Source organism: Schistocerca piceifrons, chromosome 7 (assembly GCF_021461385.2).
Source record: "Schistocerca piceifrons isolate TAMUIC-IGC-003096 chromosome 7, iqSchPice1.1, whole genome shotgun sequence".
Lineage (NCBI taxonomy): Eukaryota > Metazoa > Arthropoda > Insecta > Orthoptera > Acrididae > Schistocerca > Schistocerca piceifrons.
The window spans coordinates 394805393-394821539 of NC_060144.1; the positions used below are offsets into that span (position 1 = coordinate 394805393).

At 42.2% G+C, this 16147-nt stretch overlaps 1 protein-coding gene across 1 annotated transcript in view; it reads left to right on the forward strand.

Annotated features, from left to right (window-relative positions):
• LOC124805169 (neuropeptides capa receptor-like) overlaps positions 1–16147 on the forward strand; it is a gene marked incomplete at its 3' end in the record, with an annotated part of 1111251 nt that overhangs the window by 769623 nt on the left and 325481 nt on the right. The gene's annotated exons all lie outside the window — the stretch shown is intronic.

The window sequence follows — 16147 nt, forward strand, 5'->3', positions numbered from 1 at the left end:
AGTACAAATGACGTCTCCGCAAATGCACTGACCATTTTTACCTACCGCCATCTGCATTTGTTCGTATCGCTGTCCCATGACTTTTTTCCCCTCAGTGTTTTGCAACGGTACATGCAGTTCTGTCGCTTTCCTGCAGAGATACCAGGTGTCTGTTTTACACTGGAACAGGTAGCAGGTGATAAACAGCATCCGTCCCTGACCACCAAACAGGCATACTGTACACAGCTTAGTTCATAGCACGTGTGTCACGTGACGACCGCATGCATCATATCCGCGCCGTAACGGTGCCGCACGCACACGACTATCTTTGGTTTCAGTTGTTCATTGCATTAGACAGCCTATGATGTGTCTTTGGTGAGGTGTATTCTTCTGCATGGTGGATGATGCATAGTCAAAAATGGAACGCCACTCGGGACGAGGGTTGGAAGCCATGAATTTAAAGGGTGGTGTGGCAGGATGTAGTGCCTTAAATCTGGGTGAAGGTACAGAGAACGCTTTGCCAACAGGCGTCATCCTAATTGGAAGATTTCCGTCGATTTCATCTTACGAGAGACAAATTGGTTCACGACACAGAGAACCAACCAAGGTTCCCACCAAAGATATGTCCGAACACCATAGAGGGAGGAAACGGTGTTGGATCATGCGGCTGACCACCCAGCAGAAAGCAGCCATCACCTTGCTCGTAAAACGCACGCTGAGAAGGATACAGTGTGGAGAGTACTAGTGGAACAGGTATTACACCCCTATGGTGATGAAACGTCCAAGCACTGCGATCAAAGGATTTTGAGGCCCGTGTTTATTTTAGTCAGTGTATTATCCACTCTGCTGTAGTGCTGGATTTGTATTGTATTGTTCATGAGTGACGCCTCATTCACCTGTGATGGTACTTCCTACAGCCACAACAGCCATGTCAGGAGTGAGGATAATCCCCACGCCTCTCACAAAGGAACGTGGTTTCAGCACGACGGTGCACAAGCCCACTCCGATGTTAACATCCGTGAGCACCTGAACACACATGTCATTGTTTAATTGGAAGGGGTTACGATCCCGCCCCATGGCCAGTGCCATCGTCGGATGCCGTACCTCTGGATCTTTTCCTTTGGTGTTACGTCAAATTGTTGGTCTATGAAATCCACAAAGAAACGCATGAAGACCTGCTTCTTTGAGAGAGGGCAGCAGAACTTCTTGCACCGTTGCCATGCGTGTACTGAAACTGATGATCGCCTCTTTGAGCAATTACTATGACCTGCGTTGTTGTAATGCTGTGTACACTGTTTATGTGCATATCACAATAAATATGCGTTTCCGACCATTGGTTCTCTATCGCAATATAATCGGCAGTGGACCCACTATCATCTGTTTCAATTTGACCCAAAAGGTTTGGGACACCCTGTACGTGCGAGCTAAACCGAGGGTCTACTATACTGATTCTGATGCCATTTCACTAAATACGTAGATTTCTAGTGAAGGTTTGTGTATATAATTTATAAACATTTTGTGGAAACTTGCTAACTATATTGAATTAGACTTCCACCTCTTTTAAAAAGATGATATTGCCATCTATTGATGAATGGCAGAACCCTTCGGGCACAGCTCAGTGAGATGCGTTGCAGCATGGCCAAACTGAGCTCTCATTAACGCTTTGCTTTCATTTGGTGTACCGACAATGGCCGTTACGTGTTCGGGGCAACACATACAGTGTGGGTACGACTTAACGTATTCAGATTTTATTTATTTCCACGATTCGAAATTTTACACAACGTTTCTAAAGGAATTTCAACTGGCGAGAAAGGGTTCTGTTTCTTTTACGGGCTTATTTAGTGGATTCATGAGCTTCTTTAAATGACGAAACAGAAGTTACCATTATTTTGTTGACACCTTAACTATAGAGGATGGAATGATATTCAGAAATTCCCTGCGTATTATTGCAGAAGATATAGAAAGACTTGTACAGATGGTTGTGGAATGTATTTCGATAAAAAGACAATTTAAAACTGTCAGTTTCCGCTTCCCTCTGACGAGCATTCGCATTTCGCCTGCATAACTTAATGCACGTTCTTCGAGTAATGGGCAGTGAGTTAGGTCTTTGACGCATCGTGAGATATCAGGTAAGAACAAATGCATAGCAAAGGAACTTGAGATTCCCAAATTTATGGCTTTTACCTTTTATGCTCAAAGTAAAGCTTTTTCCGAAAGCACTTCAGTAAGGTGTGAAACTTCGATTTGTTACGTGCAGACATTGCTTTCAGCTGCGTAGTAAATGATTAAACTTGCAGTCTTCTTTCATCGTCGATTCAAAACAAGATGCAGACGTGATTCTTTGTAACATGGCATAAAAGTCTGCCATAGAGAGAGTGGGACGAAGAATTGGTCAATGAGTCTGAACAGGCAGTTAGGGCATACCATGTCTAACACATATGCTACACGTCCTGGTTCCTTCTTTTCTTTCTGATTTTCTTTTAGTTTTGGCCTTCGGACATCATCCACTAAGCGTTCTCAGCCAGCATCTGATAAATGACATGCTACACACACACACACACACACACACACATACGACCGTAAGCACGCATACACACATACTCCCCCGCTTCCCCGCCCCCCACCCAAACCCCCACAAACGTCTCGCAGACAATACATTGGTTATTAACAAGTTAATTACACCATCTTACGTGCATAGTGACTCAACGATGATGAACTGACGTTCCAGGCCACGTATTCCTGCCTGTATGTGAAGGCTAATATCTAGCATTACCAAGCATTACTAATGAGATTCTCACCATTATAGAGACTGATTCATGAGGAAGGTGTGCGTGTGTGTGTGTGTGTGTGTGTGTGTGTGTGTGTGTGTGTGTGTGTGTGTGTAGTTTATTACGATTATGCCACACAAGTCGTTCGACCGTTTACATATAGTGCCAGGTAGCGTTGTCGCCCGTCTTGTTTCAGGCGGTTGAAGGGAATCGGTACAGACTTTTAACCTGCCTTGTGCTGAATTTGCGAATCGTGTGCGTGAAGAGAAAGAAAGTGCGAATTTTCTACCCTACTATACGTGATTTGAAAGACAGATTTGCTTGTTAAATTAGGGGTTATTGGGGAGTTCAGTCGCCAGCGCGTTTCACGTCCACTTTGAGCATTTTAGGATTAGAAAGCACCAATGTTCTTGAAGGAAGTTTCGTCCTTCCGCCTATGATGAAGACGGTTCATCAAGTTTCTCTGTCCCGGAGAAGAAAATTGATGGATATACGGATCTCAACAAAGAATTTACCACATGGCTGTTGAAAGAAATTGCCCAGGTGGTAGTAGGAAATGCGCACTGACGTTTCCGTACAAACTTAATAACGCCCAGTAATGAGCTAGAACGGGCTCATGCATGAGCTCTGTGGTCAGACACACTTGTGTCTGCCCAGAATTAAAGTCTGGTGTTAGTTCCGCCACAGTTCGCTGCCTGTAATGAGGGGTGACTGCCCAACCCCACGACGTCTGGACGTTGTTTCACCTTGACTTCGCCACTTGTTGTAGGGACTCACCACAGCAGTCCTCTAACACCCGACGATTCTTGTCGTGCAGTTTGAAATGATCGTCCTGAGCCTCCGAGTCATTACAATCTGCCCTCAGTGAAACTCTCATAGATCGCGCGCCTTCTCATTTCTACATACTGACAGCAGTCACACTGATACTACGCTAAACACACAGTGCATGTACCTGACTAGCACTCATTCCGTGTCAGGTGACGCTGCTGTCGTCTGAGCGGGTTTATATCGATAGTAGCTCAGTGGTCATAATGTTCTGACTGATCAGAGTATAAAGACAGTTCATTCATTCTGGATATCGACAATGATAGTGGAAGTTATGGGTCCCAGGGATTCCAAGATTTTCCAGAATGTTTTCATTTCAAATTTGAAGTCTGACAACAAGTAACAAAAGAAATATGTTTTGGTTTCAAATAATTATAAATTAAGAATTTCCTGATTCTTTTACTTTACTTGTACTGCGGAACCTTGCCTAAGTCCATGGATGTACTTCAAGGTGAGGTATCGTATAGGTTTCAGTGAGTTAGTTTCCGAGTTTCAAAATAGACCTATGTGAGATAAATTACCATGTCTTTCGGCTGCACTGACGCAGATGCTTAGCTTTTTTACACGACCAAACGACTGTAGAATTCGGTAAGTGACAAATTTCAACATGATATGTGTACTCCTCCCTGTGGAAAATGTGTCGCAACAGACTGACGGGCAGTCAGTCTGGTAACAAGTGATAAAACGATTTTTATTCATCTGTTACAATTATAATTTTCATCTGATATAATTACAAATTAACAGTTTCGCAGTTTTCTCTGTACTTGTACTTAGAAAACTTTCTCCTTCCACAAATTTCATGATTTTAAATTAATGGGAAGTACCGTACAGGTTTTAATGAGTTTGCGGATATCAAAATATGTGACATAAATAGTCGTATCTTTTGACCGCATTGACTTAGAAGCTAACGTTTATTATATCGCCAAGGGACCATAGACCTCAGTTGTTGTTGTTGTTGTTGTTGTTGTGGTCTTCAGTCCTGAGACTGGTTTGATGCAGCTCTCCATGCCATACAGTAAAGCTGCATGTCCTTGGGAAAAATTACGGCTGTAGTTTCCCCTTGCTTTCAGCCGTTCGCAGTACCAGCACAGCAAGGCTTTTTGGTTAATGTTACAAGGCCAGATCAGTCAATCATCCAGACTGTTGCCCCTGCAACTACTGAAAAGGCTGCTGCCCCTCTTCAGGAACCACATGTTTGTCTGGCCTCTCAACAGATACCCCTCCGTTGTGGTTGCACCTACGGTACGGCCATCTGTATCGCTGAGGCACGCAAGCCTCCCCACCAACGGCAAGGTCCATGGTTCATGGGGGGGTTCAGACCTCAGTATGGGAGATAAATTTCAACTTCATACGTCAGCCCGTTCCTGAGAAAAACTGGTCGTAACAGACGGATGCGCAGACACAAAGTTTGATAGCAAATGACAAAACCATTTTTTCATGTGATATAATTACAAATTAAGAATTTGTGGAGTTTTTCCTTTGCTTCTTGGCAAATTTAATGATTCTAGGTCAATGGGAAGTGATCTCTAGGTATTGATGAGTAAGTTACCGAGTATCAAAATATGTGACTTAATTTGCCATCCCTTTTGATTACACTGACTAAGAATTTTCACTTTCTGACAATGCCAAGGGACCGTACTCCTTAATATGTGACATAAATTTCAACTTGATACATTTGTCAGTCCCTGAAGAAAAGGTTTCTGAACAGTCTGACAGATAGAGACACAGAGATGGTCAACAAAGTGATCCTATAAGCGTCCTGTTTCTATAGATAGATTTACGGAGTGCTAAAATCTACTTAACAGAAACTGTGTTATTCGGAAAGCGACGTTTTCGGCAAAATTTGAAGAAGAAATGTTGTATTGTATATTCAGAAGACATAAAAACATATTCTGGCTTAACAGCAGTCTTGTATAAATAAAACAATTATGACCTCATTTACGACGACACTACGCCTGAAAAAGACCGTGCAGTCATTTACTAACAACACGTAATCTAGTCTGCACATGGTTATGACTGAGGAAGTCGGGATTAGGAGTACATTTAGCATGGGAGGTCAAGGAACCTATAATTTCATTCCTTAAACACAACAACTACCATATCAATAAATTAACAATTTATTCAAATATAATATTTATAAAACAGCTAAGAGACAATCAACACGTGGCCATCTTTAAGACAATACCAAAATATCACAGATAGCTTGCTTCCCAAGCAAGGCAGCAAATTACAGTTACGAAAACTAACTGAAAAACGTGCGCCACAGAGATTTACATACTTCAAGGAACAATAAATTTCAATCAGAACGTGATTTAAAGAAATATGGCACGGATGATATATTTTAGAGAGCAATAGTTGGCAATATGAAAGTGATTCATGAAACGCACACCAATTCGTTAACAACCCAAATAGCACAAGCCTCATAACAAGTTACAATTTAATAAAATTCATTCCCAAGCAGATAAGAAACCCTATATTTTTTTAAATATACATGAAACACGTCAAGTGTGTACCAAACGATCTGTGAGGCCAGGCTGCTCTCGGCAAAAGGTGACTTAACTTAAAATGCCGGGAGTAGCAGACCAGCCGTCCAAAACAACACCTAAACCCCGGGGTCCAACCGTCAGTCACTTCCCATTACAGGGCACGTCACAGCTTCTGTGCTCCGCAGCGGAACGTGGCGCCGTTAACACACATCCCAACTCGCAGAAAACTGGAAGACAAACAGACCGCAGAAGACACAGCAAACACAAACCAAGCATCAATTAATATAAGTTAAGAGATCAATAAACAGCAAATAAATGAAGAGCCAAATGTTCTTTTCCTAATACTAAGTACATTCCAATAAATGCATGCATGTAAAATTCCACGTACAAATGATTGCCTTTACAGAATACGAGCCTGTACTAATAACTGAGTGAGAGCTATCAAATAAATGCATATATATAAAGGAAATACGTAAAAATGACTAGCTTTATAGAATACGACTCTTTACTAATAACTGAGTAAGTGCTTTCAATAGAAGTGACCAAAATTTTACAGCAATATACAAGGAACGTCGATTTGATGGCAATCAAAATATACAGAAAATCTCATACAGACAATACATAAACTTCTAGATACTGAACCCCCCCTCCCCCCCCCCCAAAAAAAAAACACGCACAGCTTCGAGCTAATCAGCTTCCTAATAATAATCCAACCAGCGGATTTTTGAAAAGAAAAGGTAACTGCTAGTGTCCATGCGGTTACACACTCTGCCGACTGCTCTTACTTCAACAACACGTACATTAGGGCAACCAAGCAACAAGTACACTCGCTGCAGCGCAAATCGTTCAACGAAACGAAGGCTCAAAAATCACACCTTCGATGGAGAGCGTTTTTCGAGATGGGCTCCAGGGATGGGTCTCTCCGAGAAAACAGGCACCAAAGCAATGCGACAAAAATCGCCCGGAGTTGCGGAGTTGATATCAGGCAGGTCCACTACAAACCCGCGACCGGCTTACGAGGTAGACCCGCCGTGCCGCTGCTGGCTGATCTCTCGTGATTTCCTCCTGCGTCCACGCAAACACGTCCTTGCGCCTTTTAGCAAGTTCAGCACCAACTGCCGCGAACGGCAAAACACCCACGAGATCACAACAGGGGCAAAGATACTACTACAGCCGGGTAATCGATAGCGTCGCGCCAAAGAGCTGGTGTGCCAGGAAAACCGCACCACGGCTCACTGTTAAAGAAACAAACTTACGTCCATTTCTCCTGAAAGTGGCGATATTCAGCTCTTACTTTCCTCTTTTTATCGCCAGATATTTGGCGATAATCTCATTAAAGACGCACGAAAACGCGAACACAAAATTAAGAAACAACTAGCACAGAACATCACGTGTGGGCCTACAACAGAGAAATAGCTTGTTCACCATGTTATGGCTCCTGCTGCCGTTGTTCAAAACGGAATATTAAGCGAATAGCCCGTAATTTTTGTGCCATTGTCACTAAACACATCATCCCAGCAGACTTGCCTGAAATTACTAAACTAATATGTATTGTGGTCTGGAGACAGTCTTCTTCTTAAATTTGTTCTCATTTTCTTTATTGCAGTTAGTTTAATGTAATGGGATCTCAAAAGTGCTTATTATTCGTGAAGTTGCTCAATGGCATTCAGCGTGTAACCGCCAATGATTCTGCAAAAACATCGGTTTCTTTCTGTGATGCCATCAGACTCTGTTGACTTAAAGAAGACGATTGCTTACATTTTACCTAATCGCGCGTACTGTGTCTCAATTTTTACCTTTTTATCATTGATCAAAATATTTTATACTATTCACTTTGTAGCCTGTGTTCACATGAGCGCAGTCATTTCTCTCCTTAACGAGTTTAAATCAGATATATCTTGGCGCTGAAATAGTTCTTACATTCACTGTCTGAACATATTAGAAAATTGTGAGACCTTTTTTTTTCGGAACACCTGTTAAATTTGAATCTAATGCGCTTGCACGAGCCGACCTTCAACCTTCGTCAACATGCAAGCATATTTTCCCGCCTGTCGGTATTTTACTGGCATGCAGCAGTGAGGTGGTGCGAGGGAAATAACGGAACGACGTTTGGAGCACCGATATTACATCTAATTTCGCCAGAAACTGAGATACAGCCAGATGGAAACCATTTGAAAGAGTCAGACGGCTTTCCGTGGCGAAGCTATGAGCATCACAAAGATTAAGAACTAGTACAACCGGTGTAAAGACGGCTGCGCATCGGTGGAGAGCGAGCCACGCTCCGGTCGGCCATCAACTTGCCGAAATGACCACGTCTTTGCCAAAGTGAGCGCTGTGGTGATACGTGACCGTCGTGTGACTATCAAGACATTACGACGGGAGTGAGCATCAACATATTCCAATGTGACCGAAGATTTCGCCGTGAAATTCATGCCGAAGCTGCTGACGGTGGAAGAAAAGCAACTTCGCGTTGAAGTTTCACAGGACATGCTGGACTCCACAACTAGTGATCCTGACTGACTGAACACCACAGTCACCTGTGACGAGTCCAGGGTGTAAGGGTACTACCTGGAAACCAAACCCCAGTCGTCCCAATGGAGGCATTCCTCGTCACCAAGTGCAAAGAAGGCTCGCCAAGTGCGCAGCACCGCCAAAGTGATGCTGACAGCTTTCTTTGACTTGATTCGCCAGGAGTATGCACCACAGGGTTTAACAGTCACCAGATAGTACAGCAGTGATGCTGTGGCGGCAAGAGAATGGACAGGAAATTTGTGCCTCCTTCACGACAACTCTCCAGCCCATTCCTCGCACGTGATTCAGACTTTTATGGAGAAAAACCAGATTAGCGTGCTTAAAACAGATTTCTTACTCTCCTGATACAGCTACCTGCGACTTCTGGTTGTTACATAAACTCAAGAGGCCAGAAGATACGTTATGGTAGCAACGACTACCAAGCATAACTTCATTCCGAAGAGGATTTTCGGCATTCCCCAAACAATGGTGGCACCACAAGGAGTGTGGAGTGTGGAGTCCCAATGGAACTAATTTGAGGGTGGTTAGGTGTTCAACACTCCAGGTAAGCCAGTGTCTCTCCCGGGCAAAGGTCAGATACTTTTCTGTACGAGGATAGTCATACGAAAAAGAGCAGATGGAAAAGAGTAGTTATTCTTGTTATTATTTCAGAAATAATCGCCACAAATGTTATCAAATTTATCCATTTGTGAAACCAAACTATTAATGCCTTGATTTAGAAATATTGGCCATTGTCTACGGATTCATAATTGCACCCAGTCGCGCAGCATTCAGTTTGAAGCAAGTCGACGGCCACGGATGTCTTTCAAAAAAATGGCTCTGAGCACTATGAGACTTAACATCTGAGGTCATTAGTCCCCTATAACTCAGAACTACTTGAACCTAACTAACCTAAGGACATCACACACATCCATGCCCGAGGCAGGATTCGAACCTGCGACCGAAGCGGTCTCGCGGCTCCAGACTGAAGCGCCTAGAAACGCTCGGCCACATTGCCCGGCTGGATGTCGTTCTTCAGCGTTCCGAAAGTATGGAAATCACACTGCGGGAGATTGGGACTGTACGGTGGATGTGCAAGGGCTTGCCAGCGAAACTTCTGCAACGTAGTCGAAGCAACCCTGGCAATAATTAGGCCAGCCCATACAATCCCGATCTCTGCCTAGGATTTAGACTGTACAGACGAGTTAACTCCGTTTTTCTGCACGGTACTGCGACGAAAGTTCCAGCCGTCTCCTGCAGGTGCTGTCTGTTGCATTATTACACACCTGAAACCAGAACACCAAATTCATAAATCCGCTGGTTTTGTACACTCCATCAGTGGTCTCTTGGTGAGTGGTCTCTAATGGTGAACCTTTAAATTCTGCAGTTTGAAGTAAATTCGCTGGAGCCCACCGAGTTCAAGCCGATGTCTGTTTGTGGAATATTTGCTGTTTCTATTATAAGTTGTGGTGATTTATAGGTATAACAATGTCGCTGTCACAAGAGAAATTTCAGATTTAAAATTGTCTGGAAATTTGTTGATGCAAAAGGGAAATAGCCTTGGTGCTACAGTTCTGCTCTGATGGACTCCTGTATTAAAATACTTCCGATTTGATCAATATTTCATTAAGAGTTTTTATTTATTTAAAGCCTGTTCATCCTCCTGTGGTCTACTTTTTTCCGATTTGATTGAACCAGTCTTCGGGCGTTCCTCTTTTTCCTATTGATTCTAAACTTTTAGTAGAAATTAATGGTTGACAGTACCGAAGGCCTTTGATAGATCTAAAAATATATCAGAAGTGGAGGAAAAGAAAGCTGTTACAGCTACAGATATCACCATTAGTATATGGTCGATGTCTATAGCACATGGTAATCAACGTGATTCATAGGATGGATGTACTGGTCATTAATTCGGATGAAGCTGGTTTCAAATTCCGGTCAGCCATCCTGACGTGGGGTACCATAGTTTTATTTAAGCAGTAACGATTAATTTACCTTCCCATTGTGAATTAACGAGAATTTCCCTCACATTTAAGTATGTAGCCGATAGAGTCGGCCCTCAGCAATCGTGAAACGAATGCTGTCGCCCAAGACCGTGTGCTACAAAGAACGCAGATTCGCCACGAGATAGGGAAATTCACGTAGGTCTATTGAGCTGAATAAGGCCTAAGTGCTGTAGTGCGCGAGTGAGACAGACGTGGACCTACGTCATAGGGAAACCCCGTAGAAGCTGTTTTTGACCATGGAGGCGTAGCAGTGTTAAATATGGCGGACCTAAGATCGGCCATAAAGGGAAACATGTATGAAATCTATTAAATTCTGTCCCATAGTGCTCAGAGCCATTTATTAAATTCTGTAGTAATTTAGAGAATGAAGCCACAGTAATTTTGATCAACCATCCTTCATAAATTTTCATGGTGATCCCAATAAAGCTCAAATATTGATCATATCTATAATAGTTTAGGATTTACTGTTAAAGTGAAATTAACAATGGAAAATTGTACTGAAATGCAGAAGGATCTGCAGCGAATTGACGCATGGTGCAGGGAATGACAATTGAATATCAATGTAGACGAGTGTAATGTGCTGCGAATACATAGAAAGAAAGATCTCTTATCATTTAGCTACAATATAGCAAGTCAGCAACTGGAAGCAGTTAATTCCATAAATTATCTGGGAGTACGCATTAGGAGTGATTCAGAATGGAATGATCATTTAAAGTTGATCGTCGGTAAAGTAGATGCCAGTATGAGATTCACTGGAAGAGTCCTAAGGGAATGCAATCCGAAAACAAAGGAAGTAGGTTACAGTACGCTTGTTCGCCCACTGCTTGAATACTGCTCAGCAGTGTGGGATCCGTACCAGATAGGGTTGATAGAAGAGATAGAGAAGATTCAACGGAGAGCAGCGCGCTTCGTTACAGGATCATTTAGTAATCGCGAAAGCGTTACAGAGATGATAGATAAACTCAAGTGGAAGACTCTGCAGGAGAGACGCTCAGGAGCTCGGTACGGGTTTTTGTTGAAGTTTCGAAAACATACTTTCACCGAGGAGTAAAGCAGTATATTGCTCCCTCCTACGTATATCTCGCGAGGAGACCATCAGGATAAAATCAGAGAAATTAGAGCCCACACAGAGCCATGCCGACAATCCTTCTTTCCACGAACAATACGAGACTGGAATAGAAGGGAGAACCGATAGAGGTAGTTAAGGTACCCTCCGCCACACATAGTCAAGTGGCTATATAACACTCCTGTCTGTTACTACTGTACCATAACCTTAAAACTGGAAACAGGTTGTGAAATAAAACTATTTTGTTAAAGCAATTATGGTATATAGCAACAGAGCAGTGATACCCTCTGAGAGGAATTTTGTTATGTTGACCGTGTTGTACCTAACGGAGGTGGCTTATCGGAAATGAAAGTCAGAATTACGTAAATGTTTGAACAGTAACGAACAAAATTCTGCCTATCTGCACTGTTTAATGGATAAAGAACACGGTCGCCAGCCTAACTAGGCAAGAGAATGATTAACATTCTCGTTGAAGAAAGGAGGTATAAGTAACTATAACGGACAAACACAACTTAATTTGGCCTCACGCGAGTGCAATGAACTACGTATGTTTTAAGATTGAAGCTAACAACTGGAGCAGCACAAACTATTTGCAAAATTATAAGTGGTACAGAAAAACACTATCACTTTCAGGGCTTATACAAACTGAATGGTCTTTATAACGTTATTATTACTATTCACAGCAGAATCATTAATTGGATATAGGTTAAGCCTCTCTCAATTAAATACTTTACTATTTAAAATGAAAGTTAATTGGAACCCACTAACAGGTTGCTTCTCACTATCATTTGAATAAAGAAATTATGGTTTTTTTATAATTAGTGGTCTTCCCATTACTTGTTACCCAGCATTAATACAACAGACAAACTGTGGATCCTGTTATATTATTAATATGCACTTCCTATACACAAGAGAAACATACACTTAGCAAACATGAGTATATAACGTTTTACATCTGCAGTTTTCCACTTTTACTACAGTGAGACACAATGTTGACAAAATTTCAAGAAACTGACTCACCTTTCCGAATTTACTACAGATATCAAGGTGATCATTTGCTAAGCAAAACTTTATAAGCCTCAGTCTTAAGAACTTTTAATTTTGCAGTAGGCAACAACACATTAACAAGCAGTTTTACCAGGAAAATAATTTTCAGCAAGCATCATTAACTTTAACCCACTCTCTTGCCACATTAACTTTAACTTTCTCTTTACTATGTTCAAGAGGCATTAATTAGCATAACATTGGTCATAAATGTTCTTTCAGTAGCGACACTCGGTAATTACTTTAGTTCAAACGGAAAGGATCCTAAGAGGTGTTATGATTAGGAAAAAATTAAGGTAGGTACATAAATTCAGGTATAAATTACCTTATACAGGGTGTTACAAAAATGACCAGTATATTTGAAACGGCAATAAAAACTAAACGAGCAGCGATAGAAATACACCGTTTGTTGCAATATGCTTGGGACAACAGTACATTTTCAGGCAGACAAACTTTCGAAATTACAGTAGTTACAATTTGCAACAACAGATGGCGCTGCAGTCTGGGAAACTCTATAGTACGATATTTTCCACATATCCACCATGTGTAGCAATAATATGACGTAGTCTCTGAATGAAATTACCCGAAACCTTTGACAACGTGTCTGGCGGAATGGCTTCACATGCAGATGAGATGTACTGCTTCAGCTGTTCAATTGTTTCTGGATTCTGGCGGTACACCTGGTCTTTCAAGTGTCCCCACAGAAAGAAGTCACAGGGGTTCATGTCTGGCGAATAGGGAGGCCAATCCACGCCGCCTCCTGTATGTTTCGGATAGCCCAAAGCAATCACATGATCATCGAAATATTCATTCAGGAAATTAAAAGACTTCGGCCGTGCGATGTGGCCGGGCACCATCTTGCACAAACCACCAGGTGTTCGCAGTGTCGTCTAAGGCAGTTTGTACCGCCACAAATTCACGAAGAATATCCAGATAGCGTGATGCATTAATCGTTTCGGATCTGAAAAATGGGCCAATGATTCCTTTGGAAGAAATGGCGGCCCAGACCAGTACTTTTTGAGGTTGCAGGGACGATGGGACTGCAACATGGGGCTTTTCGGTTCCCCATATGCGCCAGTTCTGTTTATTGACGAAGCCGTCCAGGTAAAAATAAGCTTCGTCAGTAAACCAAATGCTGCCCACATGCATATCGCCGTCATCAATCCTGTGCACTATATCGTTAGCGAATGTCTCTCGTGCAGCAATGGTAGCGGCGCACAGGGGTTGCCCCATTTGAATTTTGTATGGATAGAGGTGTAAACTCTGGCGCATGAGACGCTACGTGGACGTTGGCGTCATTTGGACCGCAGCTGCAACACGACAAACGGAAACCCAAGGCCGCTGTTGGATCACCTACTGCACTAGCTGCGCGTTGCCCTCTGTGGTTGCCGTACGCGGTCGCCCTACCTTTCCAACACGTTCATCCGTCACGATCCCAGTCCGTTGAAATTTTTCAAACAGATCCTTTATTGTATCGCTTTTCGGTCCTTTGGTTACATTAAATCTCCGTTGAAAACTTCGTCTTGCTGCAATAACACTGTGTTCTAGGCGGTGGAATTCCAACACCAGAAAAATCCTCTGTTCTAAGGAATAAACCATGTTGTCTACAGCACACTTGCACGTTGTGAACAGCACACGCTGACAGCAGAAAGATGACGTACAGAATGGCGCACCCACAGGCTGCGTTGTCTTCTATATCTTTCACATCACTTTCAGCGTCATCTGTTGTTGAAAATTGTAACTACTGTAATTTCGAAAGTTTGTCTGCCTGAAAATGTACTGTTGTCCCAAGCATATTGCAACAAACGGTGTATTTCTATCGCTGCTCGTTTAGTTTTTATTGCCGTTTCAAATATACCGGTCATTTTTGAAACACCCTGTATTTGTGCACACTAAAACATCCAGTAAGCTGATCCTTCACTGTACATCATTATAGTATTAGGTTACAGTGATTGCGCAACGTGGTGGCAACTGCATGTTGGTCGGTGGATTCGCAGGCAGAATTCCTGGACTCTGGCACTTCTTGGTGGCGATGATGAATACCAAATCCATAATCGTTCCAGCTGAGGCATTGGAAAGCGGCAGGAAAAGCCTCTCTCGGAACCAGCACGATATGCAGCATTTACATGACAGTGCACAGTTTGGTAGCTCGTCCCCGGCCGACTGGTGGCTCGTCCCCGACTCGTAGCTCGTCCCCGACTGACTATCAGTTCCACCTTTTCCACCTAAGCCAACCACAATTTGCGCGCGCTACACAGTTCCGTTCCTGAGGGGTACCACAACAACTTTTACATACAGAATAACTAAGAATCCTAAGTGAGGATCAGCACTTTACATAACAGCAACCAAATACATTAAATAAAACAGAACATTTGCACTTATTGACGTTTCTACCAAAAACTATTCACACAAAATTACAATCATATACAGTAAGTTTTGTTCCCTCCAAATGGGACAAAGAGTTTAAATGAAAGATACACTAATTTGCATGGAACCAAACCAAGACATTAAAGTTTGTACAAAGAAAGGAGTATACAATTCTGGGTCTGCTATTCAATCAAACACATTTACAGAAGCTCAATGATGGAACATTAAATGAAACAAAAGCAAAATAAATCCGTACAGCTTAAGAGCTATGGTGTTACAGCTTGTGGAGTATGGATGTAGATGTAGAACAAGTTTTGTAACGAAACCTGAATGCTAAAATCTGAATGCTTTGGTCGATCTTAACGGTCAACATTTCATATTGAAGCGCATCATTAAAATGACAAAGGTCGTAAATATCAACTCCGTGACTATATTTTCTTAAAGAATATAGTGAGTTTAAATTACCAGAATTTTCAATTAAGCATCAGATCATCATTTCCTCAACACAAAACACTTTGAACAATGACAGCATGACACCTTATTGAATAATTAGGTAATAGAATATTTGTAGTAAAGGTTAGTGCATAATAGTTACTATTCTTCTTTAATTATTTATAAGAAAGGACATTGGTGCAAGGCTAGTAGCTGTGATATTCAAAGTTAAGAAGGCAATAGTATTGGTTCTACGTAAAAGAATTTAAAGTTTATTATGCAGTGGATATTATTGTTACCTTATTCAGAAAGTGAAAGTGGTTAAGCTTTGATTATTGAAATATGTTAAAATGAAAAATAATGTAGAATAAGCCTTAGCCGATCAGATGGACGGTTTCAGGAGAGACAGCTGTCCTAGTAAGTTGAACGACGGTGTTTGGCACGCGGGGGAAGCGGCTGGAGACCGGCAGAATGACAGATCTGGTCAAGACACCAAACGGTACAGTGCTAGTGCAGACGCGAAAGTTCGGTTGGAGACAGCAAAGTGGACAGTTCGGATTTAGACGCGAAAGCGGACGGTCGGTCTTTAGACACCTAGGAAGTGCAACGATATACAAAATTTCGCGTTGTGTGGTACTGCGGAACATAGTCTCTGAACGGTGA